We start from the raw sequence: 15,986 nt of genomic DNA on the forward strand, positions 1-15,986 counted from the left end.
GCAACACATTCTCTGTTTTTGCTACCTTTAAATTATTACATATTGGCTCTCTTTGAGCCATCTCTATTTTATTTTTGTACCATTATCATACCTTTTAAATTACTACTTTATATTATAATATCCAACAGAATTAGTTGTCCTCTTTCCTTCCCTCATTGCTTCTATTTTCACAATATTTATTGACGTCCTTATCCATGTATAAATAAGTAAACCTTACAGTAATTTTATTTAGTTCTTAAATCATAGCTCTGATTCTAATTGTATTTTTCTCAGTATCAAAAAAAGGACTGGTATACAGGGTCTAGCTTTCTTTCTTAGCATTGCTCTGTATAGGGTGCACCTTACTTTTCACACTTTGCCCTTTAGCAATTTTTTCCAGCTACTCAAGTAGCACTACCTGTTCTCAGGATGGCCTTAAAGTCAGGGCAGGATCTGGCCAGGGAGTAGAGAGCAGCCCATACAGAGAATAAAGCAATCCCATGGTAAATACATTTCCAGTTAAAACCATTCCCCTCTAACTGAGTGAGCTCACTGGTCTCTGGGAATGAAGGACTGCTTCTTATATTTTTATTGTTGTTACTGTTATTGTTATTCAATTTAACTTTTCCCCTAGTGTGGTTTATAGGGTATTTATATTAACTTGCCAAGTGTTGGGAAATGTGTCATTCTCATAATTTCATGCTCTAAATTAGTTCCTTCAGGATTAAATACTAGTTCTTATTCTCTCAAGAAACACTGTTGCAAATTACAAGCCTCTATTTTCAGTTTTCCTGTTTTAAAATGAAAAACTTGAAACAACAAATCACCCAAGTTTTGAGTGAGATACATTCACCCACAAGACATGTAAAATATTCTTCTAATACAGTCATCCTCAAAGCTTACTATAAATCATCATTTGAAATGCTTTCATTGAGGTGATTATGAAACTTTGACCATTAAATTGCAAGATAAAACACTAAAAAATGACATGATTCCATCTTAAAAATGTTAATATTTGATTTTTTTTAATTAAGGTGACTTCAGGATAAAACATTTGTATGTATCAATGATGGTTATTGCATAAAATATCAGCTTAAGAAGTCCTCCATTTTGTTTTTCCTATTCCTGAAATCAGAATGTCATATCATTTTGAAAGGTTGTCTAGCCACTTGCCAGCACTCACAGCATGAAACTCATCCCCGAAGTTTCCAGAGATCACCCAGAAGATCTCTCCTGCACTTCCATACCAGGATAGTGTAACTGCGGGACCATGTAATTTTCAAGGTGAGATTCAAAGGACCCTAATTTTCTCTCTGCTTTCAAGTAATCCTGCCACTTAACACCAAAAGAAGAAAAATAACCAAGAACATGAAAAGTCCTACTATTGCTCCACTTAATACTACTCAAAAAAGGAGATTTCCAGACACTTTGGTGGTGATATTTTTGTTTTATTTTGTTTGACAAAATCTATTCTAGATAATGTTCCCAAAATGTTTCCTAATCATTAAACCAAGTGGAATCTTTTTAAACATGTTGATGGCATTTGATAGTCTTCCCTTGATTTCCGCAATGCCATTCTTCCCTGATTCTCCTTCCTCTGTCTCTAACAAGTCCTTCTCAGTACCCTTTGAGTCACACTTTCTATTTTGGTAACACACAAGGCCTCTCTCTTATACTGGCCCCTCTCTCACTCTGCCTGCCCTCCTTCAGCATCAGCATTCTCTGCCTTTCACAAGACTTTAGCTCCTGTATTTGTCCATTCTCTTGCTGCTATAAAGAACTGCCTGAGAGTGGCTAATCTATAAAGAAAAGGTTTAATTGACTCACAGTTCCACATGGCTAGAGAGGCCTCAGGAAAGTTACAATCATGGTAAAAGGGGAAGCAGGCATGTCTTACGTGGCAGCAGGTAAGAGAGAGAGAGCGCAAAAAGAGAAAAGCCCATCAGATCTCGTGAGAACTCACTCACTATTACGAGAAGAGCATGGCGCAAACCACTCCCATGATCCAGTCATCTCCCACGAAATCCCTCCCTCAACACATGGGGATTATGGGGATTACAATTTGAGATGAGATTTGGGTGGGGACACAGAGCCAAACCATATCAGCTACTAACTCTTTGCTGATGGCTCACTTGATGAAGTCATCATCTTTCCCCAGAACTGTTCCTCCTCTTGTATTCTGTAACTTGCTGAGTGCATCCCCCACCTTCTGGGTCGTTTTATATTTCTCCATTTCCACCAGTGCCCTGATACCCAGCTTACACATACACATCATTTTCTCTCAAATCATGTTCAACAGGATTTTTTTCAGAATTCAGGCTCTTGTCCTCTTTGACTGGACTATTACATTTTTGCATCTTTCACCCCTTAAGTCCATCTCTCACTAGAATGGTCTTTCTAAACACACATCTAATTTCCAGCTTCAATCCTCCATCTAACTTCTAAAGGCCAAGTGCGGCGGTCAGCAAACTATGGCCATGGACAAATCCAGCTCATTGTCAGTTTGTACAAAGAATGTGTTATTGTAACATAGCCATGCTCACACATTTATGTACTGTCTATGGCTGCCCTCATACTACAAGAGCAGAGTTCCGTCATTTTGGCAAAGACCCTGTGGTCTCAGGAGCCAAAAATATTTCCTATCAGGCCCCTTACAGAAAATATTTGCTGACATCTGGCCTAGTGGATAAAGTCAGAACTTCATGATGTCACATGTAAGTCCTCCATTCTTTGGCCACAACCTGTATCCCTAGGCTTGGCTCTTGCTATAGCCCCCTTAAAACTTACACTCCAGCAGTGCTTGGTTGCTTACCGTTTCCTACACTGGCCAAGAGAAATTTCAGTGATAAAGGAGAAGTTGTGTGTGTCTGCACTGCCCAGTGCCATAACCACTGGCCACATTTCACTATTGAGCCTTTAGATTGTGGCTAGTGCAACTGAGGAATTAACTTGTTTGTTTTATTTAATTTTAATTAACATAAATTTAAACTTAAATAGCTACATGTGGGTAATAGCTACATGTGGGTAATAGCTACCATGTCGGTCAGTATTGTGCTAAACTGTCACCAATGGTATCTTTGTCCATTCTAAGGGGGAATATTTAAGATATTTAGAGTACCCTGTCTGGGAAACATATTTCAACAGTTAACTTAAGGGTCATTTTTTTTCTTTTCTTTTCTTTTTTTTTTTTTTTTTTTTTTTTTTTTTTTTTGATATGGAGTCTTACTCCCATCGCCCAGGATGGAGTTCAGTGGCATGATCTCAGCTCACTGCAATAAGTACCTCCCTAGTTCAAGTGATTCTCCTGCCTCAGCCTCCTGAGTAGCTGGGATTACATGGGTGTACCATCATGCCGGCTCAATTTTTGTACTTTTCGTAGAGACAAGGCTTCATTATGTTGGCCAGGTTGTTCTCAAACTCCTCACCTTGCGTGATCTGCCTGCCTCTGCCTCCCAAAGTGCTGGGATTGCAGGTGTGAGCCAGAGCAATAGGCCAATGCTAGTTGTTTGTGACTGGCTTATTTCATTTAGCAAAATTCTTCAAGTTTTCTCCATGTTACAGCATATGTCAGAATTTCTGCCCCCCAAAGTGCTGGGATTACAGGTGTGAGCCACCATGCCCATTCTAAGAGACACTTTTTCTAAGGAGCCTGTGGTCCAAGTCAAGCCCTGCCCCTTCCCACCTCAAATAGCTGGATATTCTCCATTCGTGCCCTCAGTGTGCCATCATATTACCAGGAAAACTATTTCCACTCTTACCTGTCTCCACCAACCAGGCCCTAAAAGTAGATCCTTGTCTGCATTTGTCTTTGCTTAAAAAGCTCCTAATCCAGTGCCTGGCTCATGTCAGAAGCTTAATTAATATTGGTTATCAGTCAAATAGAGTAATGAATGTTATATTCAAACTTATTTTTAACACCTAAGTCCCTTTTCTTTATTTATAGTTCTTCAGCAAATAAAGTCTGCTGTGGAGTGCTTCCACCTGACCCTCCCCACGCACCCAGAAACTGGTCAAGAGTAGAGACCGCTTTAAATAGAAGTAACTTTCTTCTTGTTACACCTGAGTAACTAAATATACTTGCTTCCTAAACTGCTGGAGCAAATTCCTAAGACCTCAAAAGAGAGAAAACAGATTGTCTGAAAAAACAAAACAAAACAAAACAAAACCAGAACAGGAAAGTAAGCCCAAAGCCAAGAGAAGAAGTTATTGTCAATGCATCAGACTTTCAATGTTTATTAGCACAAACTTTTCTAAGAGCACTATGGTGCTGGCATATGCTAGATTCCCAACAAATGTTTGTAAGTGAAATTTGCTAAAATTAACCCTGGATATGTTTACTTCACCATGTAACATGTTCAAAAATGGTGAAATGTCACAGTTGTCATATAAAGAAAAATGGCTATAAATATATGTATACAATAAGAAATGCCTGATATAAATAATATTTTATAGAAGTTGCACTTGTATTCATTTATTTGGGGAGATTTTTCTTTTTAAATCATAGTCCTTACCATTTTGAGATGTTAATCTACAGACATGAGCCCAGTTTTGTGAACTGTGCCAACACTATGAATTTTTATTCTTCTTAAGTCTAACAACCTTTGAATAAGAGCTTAAGGCAATTTGTATATTGGATTCTATTTGTGCATATGAACTAAAGATTTTATCATGTGTCAAATTATATAGGGATAAGCTTTTCATATATACTCTGTATGTTACTATTTAAAATACTATTTGTCATGCAAAGCCAAGAAAATCTTTTAAACATTTCAAAACTTAGTATCTGGAAACGATAATCCATTAGGCAAGAAAATGACCTTCTTTGTGAGTCACCCTTCCGGGAACTATTTACATTTTAAGACTTACTTGGCTCCGCTGAAAGGAGAGAAAGAAAAACTAGTCATTTGACAAATGACATATAGTTATATATATATATGAACACTTATTTTGTGTGTGCCGTTATCCTATGTGCTTTACATGTATTATCATAATCATACAAGATAGGTACCATTATCAACATTATTCTCATTTTCAGACGACATAATTGAGGCACAAAGAAGTGAAAGATAGGTACCATTATCAACATTATTCTCATTTTCAGAGGACATAATTGAGGCACAAAGAAGTGACTTACTCAAGGTCTTACGATCAGGATGGAGTTAATGTCCAAATCCAGGCAGTCTGGCTCCCAGGCCCACACTCTAACCCTCTGTATTATTCTGCCCTGAGTAGATGATGATGTTTCCATTCTGCTCCTCACCATGTCTTTGTCACGTGATTCTGTAACACGGACATCTTTTCCTTTCAATTAACATGGATCTATCACATCTTTTTAACAGACAAATAAGATTCCCTCATCTAGATATACTGCACATTGTCTAACCTGGACTTGTTCCCTACCCGTGGGCTTTTCATTTTCACTCTTCCACTAAAAAAGTCACTTTCAACTCTCAGAACTATTACATGTGAGACATAAGAGAGGGAACCATGTGAAAATAGTGTGTGGCCAGTATTAACTTGGAGCTCTCATGGCAGGAAATATTTTCACTTTCCCTAGGAAGGAGTTGTGATAGAAGCTTAGATCATTTAGGAGGCTGGTAAAGGGAGATTAGCTAATTATGCCAAATTATCATTATGACAGGAACAGAATTGGTTGGCAATAATCCCAAGCTGTTTTTTAAAATTATGGTACAACAGACACATAACTTATATAATTAATTTGGATTCTAGCATTTGACAGCTTTAAGAAAATTGTTAAAATACATTGAAAAAAAATTTGAGGCTACCTAAGAGTTGGCTTTGTTTCAACTTAAAGGGAAAAAATACTGATTTAACAGTTCCTGGAATGAAACCTGTAAGGATTTCTGAGACCAGTCAGGGTGACTGAAAACTGTGGAGGGAATATGGCTGAAAGAAAAAGTAATGCAAAATCTTTGGCCTAATAAAATTTCCTTTTTGGCTTTAATCTAAGTTTACAAGAGACTTGTACTTTAAATAACAAATTCTATGAACAAATCTGTATTAAAAAGATGCCCTCCAGCCAAAAAAAAAAAAAGAACTTAATAAATTGTAGCAGGAAGAATTCAGATGAGCCCAAACCATGAGGCTCCTTTCCAATACACTGCTCTTCAAATGAGGTGGATTTCCCACTGGGAGTGATCAGTATTGTATGCAGCATTGCACATGGCACCTCTTAGGGTTGTGCAGGGCACAGTCAACTCAACCATACCTGTTCTTTTGCCAGTACAGAGCCATCCTTAAAAATGAGGAGAAATAAGGAAATAGGATAGAGCCCTTGACTACTCCCCATGTTGGCCACACTCCCCTCAATCCTTTCTACCACTTATTCATCATTCTAGCTCTTGAGGAAGGAGAGGTAAAAGGAAGGGGAAACAGTGGAGATGCACATACACAGGAAGGTGGGGAATAAGCTGATGTGAATATATACAGTTTTGGAATCAGGGCATAAAATTGAAGCTTATGTCCTTCTCTACATTTTCCATGAACCGGACTCAAAGGTCCTGGACCCCTGGTATGGTGATGTCCCATATATTTATTTATTTATTTAACTTTTATTTTAGGTTCAGGGCTACATGGACAGATTACATAGGTAATCACAGGGGATTAGTGTACAGATTATTTCATCACCCAGGTAATCAGCATAGTGCCCAATAAATAGGCATTCTTTTGATCCTCTCCATTCTCTAAGCCTCCACCCTCAAGTAGGCCCTGTTGTTCCCTTCTTTGAGTCCATGTGAACTGAATGTTTAGCTCCCACATAGCAGTATAAACATGCAGTATTTGGTTTTCTGTTTCTGTGTTAGTTCACTTAGGATTATAGCCTGCAACTCCATCCAAGTTGCTCCAAAGGACATGATCTCATTCTTTTTTATGGCTGAATAGTATTCCGTGGTGTATATGTACATTTTCTTTATCCAGTCTACCACTAAAGGGTGTTTAGGTTGATTCCATATCTTTGCTATTGTGGATAGTGCTGTGATAAACATATGCATGCATGAATCTTTGAGGCAGAATGATTTATATTTCCTTAGGTATATACCCAATAATGGAATTGCTGAATCAAATGATACTTCTGTTTTAAGTTCTTTTTTTTTTTTTTTTTCAATCTGCTTGTTTCTTAGTTTTTTTTTTTTTTTTATTGCATTTTAGGTTTGGGGGTACATGTGAAGAACATGCAAGATTGTTGCATAGGTACACACATGGCAATTGCCACACTGCTTTCCACATTGGCTGAATGAATTTACATCTCCACCAGCACTGTGTAAATTTTTTTCTCAACCTTACCAGCATCTGTCATTTTTTGAATTTTTACTGATAGACATTTTGAATGGTGTGAGATGGTATCTCACTGTGGTTTTGTTTTACATTTCTCTGGCACTTAGAGATGTTGAGCATTTTTTTCATATACTTGTTGGCTGCATGAATGACTTCTTTCAAGAAGTACCTGTTCATGTCTTTTGCCTGCTTTTTAATGGGGTTGTTTGATTTTTGCTTGTTAAGTTTTTTAAATTTCCTGTAGATTCTTGATATTAGACCTTTGTCAGATGCATAGTTTGCAAACATTTTCCCCCATTCTATAGACTGTCTGTGTACCCTGTTGAGATTCTCTTTTGATGTACGTAAGTTTTTTGGTTTAATTAGGTAGCATTTGTCAATTTTTGGTTTTGTTGCAATTGCTTTTGGCATCTTCATCATGAAATCTTTGCCAGTGCCTATGTCCTGAATTCTATTGCTTAGATTATCTTCCAGGGTGTTTATGATTTTAGGTTTTACATTTAAGTTTTTAATACATCTTGCTTTAACTTTTATATATGGTATCAGGAAGGGTTCAGCTTCAGTCTTCTGCACATGGCTAGTCAGTTATCCCAGCACCATTTGTTGAACATGGGGTCTTTTCTTCATTGTTTGTTTTTGTTGCCTTTGCTGCAGATCAGATGGTTGTAGGTGTGCAGCTTTACTTCCAGGCTCTCTATCCCATTACATTGGTTTATGTGTCTGTTTTCATACAGACACAAAGGAAGAAAGTACCATGCTGTTTTGGCTACTATAGCCTTATAGTATAGTTTGAAGTTGAGTAACATGATGGCTACAACTTTGTTCTTTATGCTTAAGATTGCATTGGCTATTAAGGCTCTTTTTTGGTTCCATGTGAATTTTAAAATAGTTTTTCCTAATTCTGTGAAGCACATCATTTATAGTTTGATAGAAATAGCATTGAACTTGCAAATTGCTTTGGACAGTATGGCCATTTTAACAATACTGATTCTTCTAATCCATGAGCATGGAATGATTTTTCATTTGTGTCATCCCTGATTTCTCTGAGCAGTGTTTTGTAATTTTCACTATAGAGCTCTTTCATCTCCATGATTAACTGTAGTCCTGGGTATTGTACTTTTTTTGTGGCTAGTGTGAATAGGATTGCATTCTTGATTTGGTTCTCAATTTAGATATTGTTGCTATATAGAAATACTACTAATTTTCATATATTAATTCTGTATCCTGAAACTGCTGAAATTTTTTAAAAGATCTGGGAGCTTTTGGTCAGACACTACGGGGTTGTCTAGGTGAATAATCATATCATCTACAAAAAGAGATAGTTTGACTTCCTCTTTTCCTATTTGGGTGTCTTTTATTTCTTTCTCTTGCCTGATTGCTCTGGCTAGGACTTCCAGTACTATGTTGAATAAGAGTGGTGAGAGTGGAAATCCTTTTCGTGTTCTGGTTCTCAAAAGGAATGCTTCCAGCTTTTGCTCATTGAGTTTGTCGTACATGCCTCTTATTATTTTGGAGTATGTTCCTTCAATGCATAGTTTGTTGAGGGTTTTTAACATGAAGGGTTGCTGAATTTTATTAGAAACCCTTTCTGCATCCATCTAGATGAACATGTGCCTTTGTTTTTAGTTCTATTTATGTAGTGAATCATACTTATTGATTTGCATTTCTTTTTTTTTTATTGCATTTTAGGTTTTGGGGTACATGTGATGAACATGCAAGATTGTTGCATAGGTACACACATGGCAGTGTGCTTTGCTGCCTTCCGTCCCCTCACCTGTATCTGTCATTTCTCCCCATGCTATCTTTTCCCACCTCCCCACCCCCCGCCCCTCCCCCATTTCCCCCCAACGGACCCCAGTGTGTAGTGCTCCCCTCCCTGTGTCCATGTGTTCTCATTGTTCAACACCCGCCTATGAGCGAGAATATACGGTGTTTGATTTTCTGCTCTTGTGTCAGTTTGCTGAGAATAATGGTTTCCAGGTTCATCCATGTCCCTACAAAGGACGTGAACTCATCGTTTTTGATGGCTGCATAATATTCCATGGTGTATATGTACCACATTTTCCCTATCCAGTCTATCATCGTTGGGCATTTGGGTTGGTTCCAGGTCTTTGCTATTGTAAACAGTGCTGCAATGAACATTCGTGTGCATGTGTCCTTGTAGTAGAATGATTTATAATCCTTTGGATATATACCCAGTAATGGGATTGCTGGGTCAAATGGGATTTCTATTTTTAGGTCCTTGAGGAATCGCCACACTGTCTTCCACAATGGTTGAATTAATTTACATTCCCACCAACAGTGTAGAAGTGTTCCTATTTCTCCACATCCTCTCCAGCATCTGTTGTTTCCCGATTTTTTAATGATCGCCATTCTAACTGGTGTGAGATGGTATCTCAATGTGGTTTTGATTTGCATTTCTCTGATGACCAATGATGATGAGCATTTTTTCATATGTTTGTTGGCCTCCCGTATGTCTTCTTTTGTAAAGTATCTGTTCATATCCTTTGCCCATTTTTGAATGGGATTGTTTGCTTTTTTTTTTTTGTAGATCTGCTTTAGTTCTTTGTAAATTCTGGATATCAGCCCCTTGTCAGATGGGTAGACTGCAAAATTTTTTTCCCATTCTGTTGGTTGCCGATTCACTCTACTGACTGTTTCTTTTGCCGTGCAGAAGCTGTGGAGTTTGATTAGGTCCTATTTGTCTATTTTGGCTTTTGTTCCCATTGCTTTTGGCGTTTTGGTCATGAAGTCCTTGCCTACACCTATGTCCTGAATGGTTTTGCCTAGATTTTCTTCTAAGGTTTTTATGGTATTAGGTCTGATGTTTAAGTCTTTAATCCATCTGGAGTTAATTTTGGTGTAAGGTGTCAGGAAGGGGTCCTGTTTCTGCTTTCTGCACATGGCTAGCCAGTTTTCCCAACAACATTTATTAAACAGGGAATCCTTTCCCCATTGCTTGTTTTTGTCAGGTTTGTCAAAGATCAGATGGTTGTGGGTATGTTGTATTTCCTCTGAGGCCTCTGTTCTGTTCCATTGGTCTATATCTCTGTTTTGGTACCAGTACCATGCTGTTTTGATTACTATAGCCTTGTAGTATAGTTTGAAGTCCGGTAGTGTGATGCCTCCTGCTTTGTTCTTTTTGCTTAGAATTGACTTGGCTATGCAGGCTCTCTTTTGGTTCCATATGAAGTTTAAGGTGTTTTTTCCAGTTCTGTGAAGAAGGTCATTGGTAGCTTGATGGGAATAGCGTTGAATCTGTAAATTACTTTCGGCAGTATGGCCATTTTCACGATGTTGATTCTTCCTAACCATGAACATGGAATGTTTCTCCATCTGTTTGTATCCTCTCTTATTTCATTGAGCAATGGCTTGTAGTTCTCCTTGAAGAGGTCCTTTACATTCCTTGTTAGTTGTATTCCTAGGTACTTTATTCTCTTTGTAGCAATTGTGAATGGCAGTTCGTTCTTGATTTGGCTCTCTTGAAGTCTATTACTGGTGTATAGGAATGCTTGTGATTTTTGCACGTTGATTTTGTATCCTGAGACTTTGCTGAAGTTGTTTATCAGTTTCAGGAGATTTTGGGCTGAGATGATGGGGTCTTCCAGATATACAATCATGTCATCTGCAAATAGAGACAATTTGATTTCCTCCTTTCCAATTTGGATACCCTTTATTTCTTTTTCTTGCCTGATTGCTCTGGCTAGAACTTCCAGTACTATATTGAATAGGAGTGGTGAGAGAGGGCACCCTTGTCTAGTGTCAGATTTCAAAGGGAATGCTTCCAGTTTTTGCCCATTCAGTATGATATTGGCTGTCGGTTGTCATAAATAGCTTTTATTGTTTTGAGATACGTTCCATCAATACCTAGTTTATTGAGGGTTTTTAGCATAAAGGGTTGTTGAATTTTGTCAAAAGCCTTCTCTGCATCAATTGAGATAATCATGTGGTTTTTGTCTTTGGTTCTGTTTATGTGGTGGATTACGTTTATGGACTTGCGTATGTTGAACCAGCCTTGCATCCCCGGGATGAATCCTACTTGATCATGGTGGATGAGCTTTTTGATATGCTGTTGCAATTGGTTTGCCAGTATTTTATTGAAGATTTTTGCATCTATGTTCATCATGGATATTGGCCTGGAATTTTCTTTTCTTGTTGAGTCTCTGCCGGGTTTTGGTATCAGTATGATGTTTGTCTCGTAAAATGATTTGGGAAGGATTCCCTCTTTTTGGATTGTCTGGAATAGTTTCAGAAGGAATGGTATCAGCTCCTCCTTGTATGTCTGGTAGAATTCAGCTGTGAACCCATCTGGACCTGGGCTTTTTTTGGGTGGTAGGCTCTTTATTGCTGCCTCGACTTCAGACCATGTTATTGGTCTATTCAGGGTTTCGGCTTCTTTCAGGTTTAGGCTTGGGAGGTTGCAGGTGTCCAGGAATTTATCCATTTCTTCCAGGTTTACTAGTTTATGTGCATAGAGTTGTTTGTAATAATCTCTGATGATGGTTTGGATTTCTGTGAAATCTGTGGTGCTATCACCTTTATCGTTTTTTATTGCATCAATTTGGTTATTCTCTCTTTTCTTTTTTATTAATCTGGCTAGTGGTCTGTCTATTTTGTTGATCTTTTCAAAAAACCAGCTCCTGGATTTATTGATTTTTTGAAGAGTTTTTTTGTGTCTCTATTTCCTTCAGTTCTGCTCTGATCTTAGTTATTTCCTGTCTTCTGCTAGGTTTTGAGTTTTTTTTATCTTGCTCCTCTAGCTCTTTCAATTTTGCTGATAGGGTGTCAATTTTAGATCTCTCCTTTCTTCTCATGTGGGCACTCATTGCTATATATTTTCCTCTGGAGACTGCTTTAAATGTGTCCCAGAGATTCTGGTATGTTGTGTCTTCGTTCTCATTGGTTTCGAAGAACATCTTTATTTCTGCCTTCATTTCATTGTTTATCCAGTCAACATTCAAGAGCAAGTTGTTCAGTTTCCATGAAGCTGTGCGGTTCTGAGTTAGTTTCTGCATTCTGAGTTCTAACTCGATTGCACTGTGGTCTGAGAGGCTGTTTGTTATGATTTCTGTTCTTTTGCATTTGCTGAGGAGTGATTTATTGCCAATTATGTGGTCAATTTTAGAGTAGGTGTGATGTGGTGCTGAGAAGAATGTATATTCTGTGGATTTGGGGTGGAGAGTTCTGTAAATGTCTATTAGGTTTGCTTGTTCCAGGTCTGTATTCAGGTCCTGGATATCCTTGTTGATTTTCTGTCTGGATGATCTGTCTAATATTGACAATGGGGTGTTAAAGTCTCCCACTATTATTGTGTGGGAGTCTAAGTCTCTTTGTAAGTCATTAAGAACTGCCTTATGTATCTGGGTGCTCCTGTATTGGGTGCGTATATATTTAGGATCATTAGCTCTTCTTGTTGCGGTGATCCTTTTACCATTATGTAATGTCCTTCTTTGTCTCTTTTGATCTTTGTTGCTTTAAAGTCTATTTTATCAGAAATGAGAATTGCAACTCCTGCCTTTTTTTGCTCTCCATTTGCTTGGTAGATCTTCCTCCATCCCTTTATTTTGAGCCTTTGTGTATCCTTGCATGTAAGATGGGTTTCCTGGATACAGCACACTGATGGGTTTTGGCTTTTTATCCAATTTGCCAGTCTGTGTCTTTTGGTTGGGGCATTTAGTCCATTTACATTTAGGGATAGTATTGTTATGTGTGAAATTGATGCTGTCATTTTGATGCTACCTGGCTGTTTTGTTGGTTAGTTGATGCAGATTCTTGATTGTGTTGATGCTTTTTTACCATTTGGTGTGTTTTTGGAGTGGCTGGTACTGGTTGTTCCTTTACATGTGTAGAGCCTCTTTCAGGAGTTCTTGTAGAGCAGGTTTGGTGGTGATGAAATCTCTGAGTGCTTGCTTGTTCACAAAGGATTTTATTTTTCCTTCACTTATGAAGCTTAGTTTGGCTGGATAGGAGATTCTGGGTTGAAAGTTCTTTTCTTTGAGGATGTTGAATATTGGCCCCCAATCTCTTCTGGCTTGTAGGGTTTCTGCTGAGAGATCTGCTGTGAGTCTAATGGGCTTCCCTTTGTGGGTAACCCGACCTTTCTCTCTGGCTGCCCTTAGCATTTTCTCTTTCATTTCAACCCTGGTGAATCTGACGATTATGTGCCTTGGGGTTGCTCTTCTTGAGGAATATCTTTGTGGTGTTCTCTGTATTTCCTGGATTTGAATATTGGTCTGCCTTGCTAGGTTGGGGAAGTTTTCCTGGATAATATCCTGAAGAGTATTTTCCAGCTTGGATTCATTCTCTTCATCACATTCAGGTACACCTATCAGACATAGATTAGATCTTTTCACATAGTCCCACATTTCTTGAAGATTTTGTTCATTCCTTTTTGCGCTTTTTTCTCTGTTCTTGCCTTCTCTTTTTATTTCATTGAGTTGATCTTCGACCTCTGATATCCTTTCTTCTGCTTGGTCAATTCGGCTGTTGAAGCTTGTGCATGCTTCACGAAGTTCTCGTGTTGTGTTTTTCAGCTCCATCAATTCATTTATACTCCTCTCTATGCTGTCCATTCTCGTCAGCAGTTCGTCCAATCTTTTTTCAAGGTTCCTATTTTCTTTGCGATGGGTTAGAACATGTTCTTTTAGCTCATTGTAGTTTCTTACTACCCACCTTCTGAAGTCTGATTCTGTCATTTCGTCACCCTCCTTCTCCATCTGGTCTGGTTCCCTTGCTGGTGAGGAGTTGTGATCCCTTTTAGTAGGAGAGGTGTTCTGGTTTTGGGAGTTTTCATCCTTTTTGCGCTGGTTTCTTCCCATTTTTGTGGGTTTATCCACCTGTTGTCTGTCTCTGTCCCAGGGAGTTGGAGCTTTATGAGTTTCCGTTGCACTATTGCCTTTTTTGATTTTTCTATCAGGTCGGACCCGCCCAGCTAGCGCAGGCCTAGCCACTGCCTGCCCGCAGGGGTTTTGCTGAGCTGCTGTGGGCTCTGCCCAGCTGCCCTGAGCTCTTCCCTGTAGTACTTTTTATAAGGGCGTAGTTAGAACTGTCTCGGCAATGGTGGCCCCGCCTCTGTTATGGCGGACTCTCTCTGTTGTGGCAGGTTGCCTCGGCAACGGCAGCCTGCCTCCCTAGCGGTGGAGAGTCTCAGTAATGGCGGAAACCCCTCCCCCACGGAGCCGGACCCTCCCGGTTCAGCTGTGCTTGGTTTGAAGGGCTCAACCCAGAGGGTTTCCAATTACTGTTTTTGTTTTCATTGTTGTTGGGGGTGGAGGGGTGGGACCAACCGAGCCTGATCACCTGGCTCCCTGACTCAGAGTCTTTTCTTTTAAGTTGAACGACCCCGCGTTCTGGTCGCTTGTTGAAAAGGCGCCGGGATCTCCCGTGCTGCCACTCACGGAGTCGGCTCGAACTGCGGCGCCGGCTCCTGGCGGATTTTTTCCCTAGGAATCTCCTGGCCTGGCTCGCTATTTCAGATGAATGGGCTATTCTGCTGTCTCAGGGCTCTGCTCGCCAGCTAAGAGGGCTCCCAGACCAGTGGCTTTTGTACGGAGAACCGCAGCAACAGGGAGTGGTCACAGCAGCCGGGCGGGCGGAATCAGCCCCGCGGGGGCCAAAACAGCCGCAGTGGCTGGGGCTGCGACGCTGGCGACCCCTCTGCCTGGGTATCTCCTTGTCTGTGGGCAATAAGAGTTCGTCTGGAAATGCGGCATCCACTCACCCTCTGCACTTTCACTGGGAGCTGAAGTCCTGAGCTGTTCTTAGGCGGCCATCTTCCCAGCATTCCCCGATTTGCATTTCTTGAATCAAACTTGGTAATGTCCCTTTTAGAGTAATCAACTTACACCTAAGTCTCCATGAGCAAGTCGGGTGGCCAAAAAGACACACTGGCATGTGCAGAAATACCCAGCATATTCTCACACACACACATATGTAACAAGGAGAAGTGGTTTAAAGCCTAGCTGTTGGAGGAAAGAAGTAAACAAACATGAAGCCTCACCCTGATGCCCTCTGGACTTTCCTATAGGCTTAATCATCTTTCGATCTATGCTAATCTTTGTTTTGTTTTTCTAGATAAGCCCTAGACAGACTTTGTGCTGATTGGATGCTGGCTGTTGTAGAGATTGCATGCAGACACTTTGAGGGCTTGGGACTGTTTTTTCTCATTTCCTGCACCCACGGTAATAGCTCCCTGTTTGACTACAGAGACCTCATTGTCTTCATCAACGTTTTTTCTTACACCACAGCTGCTCTTTATTGTTGTTTCTTTGGAAGGCAGGTGGATTGGCCTGCAAAAGTACTGCAAACAAATTGATCTCACCTTAATTAAATATTTTGATCTTTGCCAAATTGCGACTGGGGGATTTTTTTCCCCTAGAGTGAATTCTTTAGGAGAAACCCAAAGGAAGAAACTAAAAATTCACCTAATAAAATGTAATGCATTTTCTTTCTCCCCCTCAGTCTTCCTTAAAACTTATTCTCACAGGAATTTTATGCACATACACATATATACACACACACAGAGAAATACATATTAATATATTATAGGATGTATATAACATATATGTACATATACATACAGAGATGTACATACAAAACTTCTCAATAAATATTGCCTTTTTAAATTGTAAAATACACATAACAAAATTTACCATCTTAACAACCTTTAAGGATACCATTCAGTGGTGTAAAGTACATTCACGTGGCTGTGT

At 39.4% G+C, this 15,986-nt stretch overlaps 1 protein-coding gene across 4 annotated transcripts in view; it reads left to right on the plus strand.

Moving 5' to 3' along the window:
• The window catches only part of FYB1 (FYN binding protein 1), a 172,692-nt gene that overhangs the window by 18,951 nt on the left and 137,755 nt on the right, over positions 1 to 15,986 (plus strand). Inside the window, exon 2 of one of the 4 annotated variants that reach the window (XM_074386421.1) lies at positions 1,136 to 1,263. The exons of the other annotated variants lie outside the window; for them this stretch is intronic. The gene's annotated coding sequence lies outside the window, so the exon portion shown is untranslated. The remainder of the gene's footprint in view (positions 1 to 1,135; positions 1,264 to 15,986) is intronic. 4 annotated transcript variants of the gene reach the window in all.

The sequence above is a fragment of the Saimiri boliviensis genome, chromosome 1 (assembly GCF_048565385.1).
Source record: "Saimiri boliviensis isolate mSaiBol1 chromosome 1, mSaiBol1.pri, whole genome shotgun sequence".
NCBI classification, from domain to species: Eukaryota; Metazoa; Chordata; class Mammalia; order Primates; family Cebidae; genus Saimiri; species Saimiri boliviensis.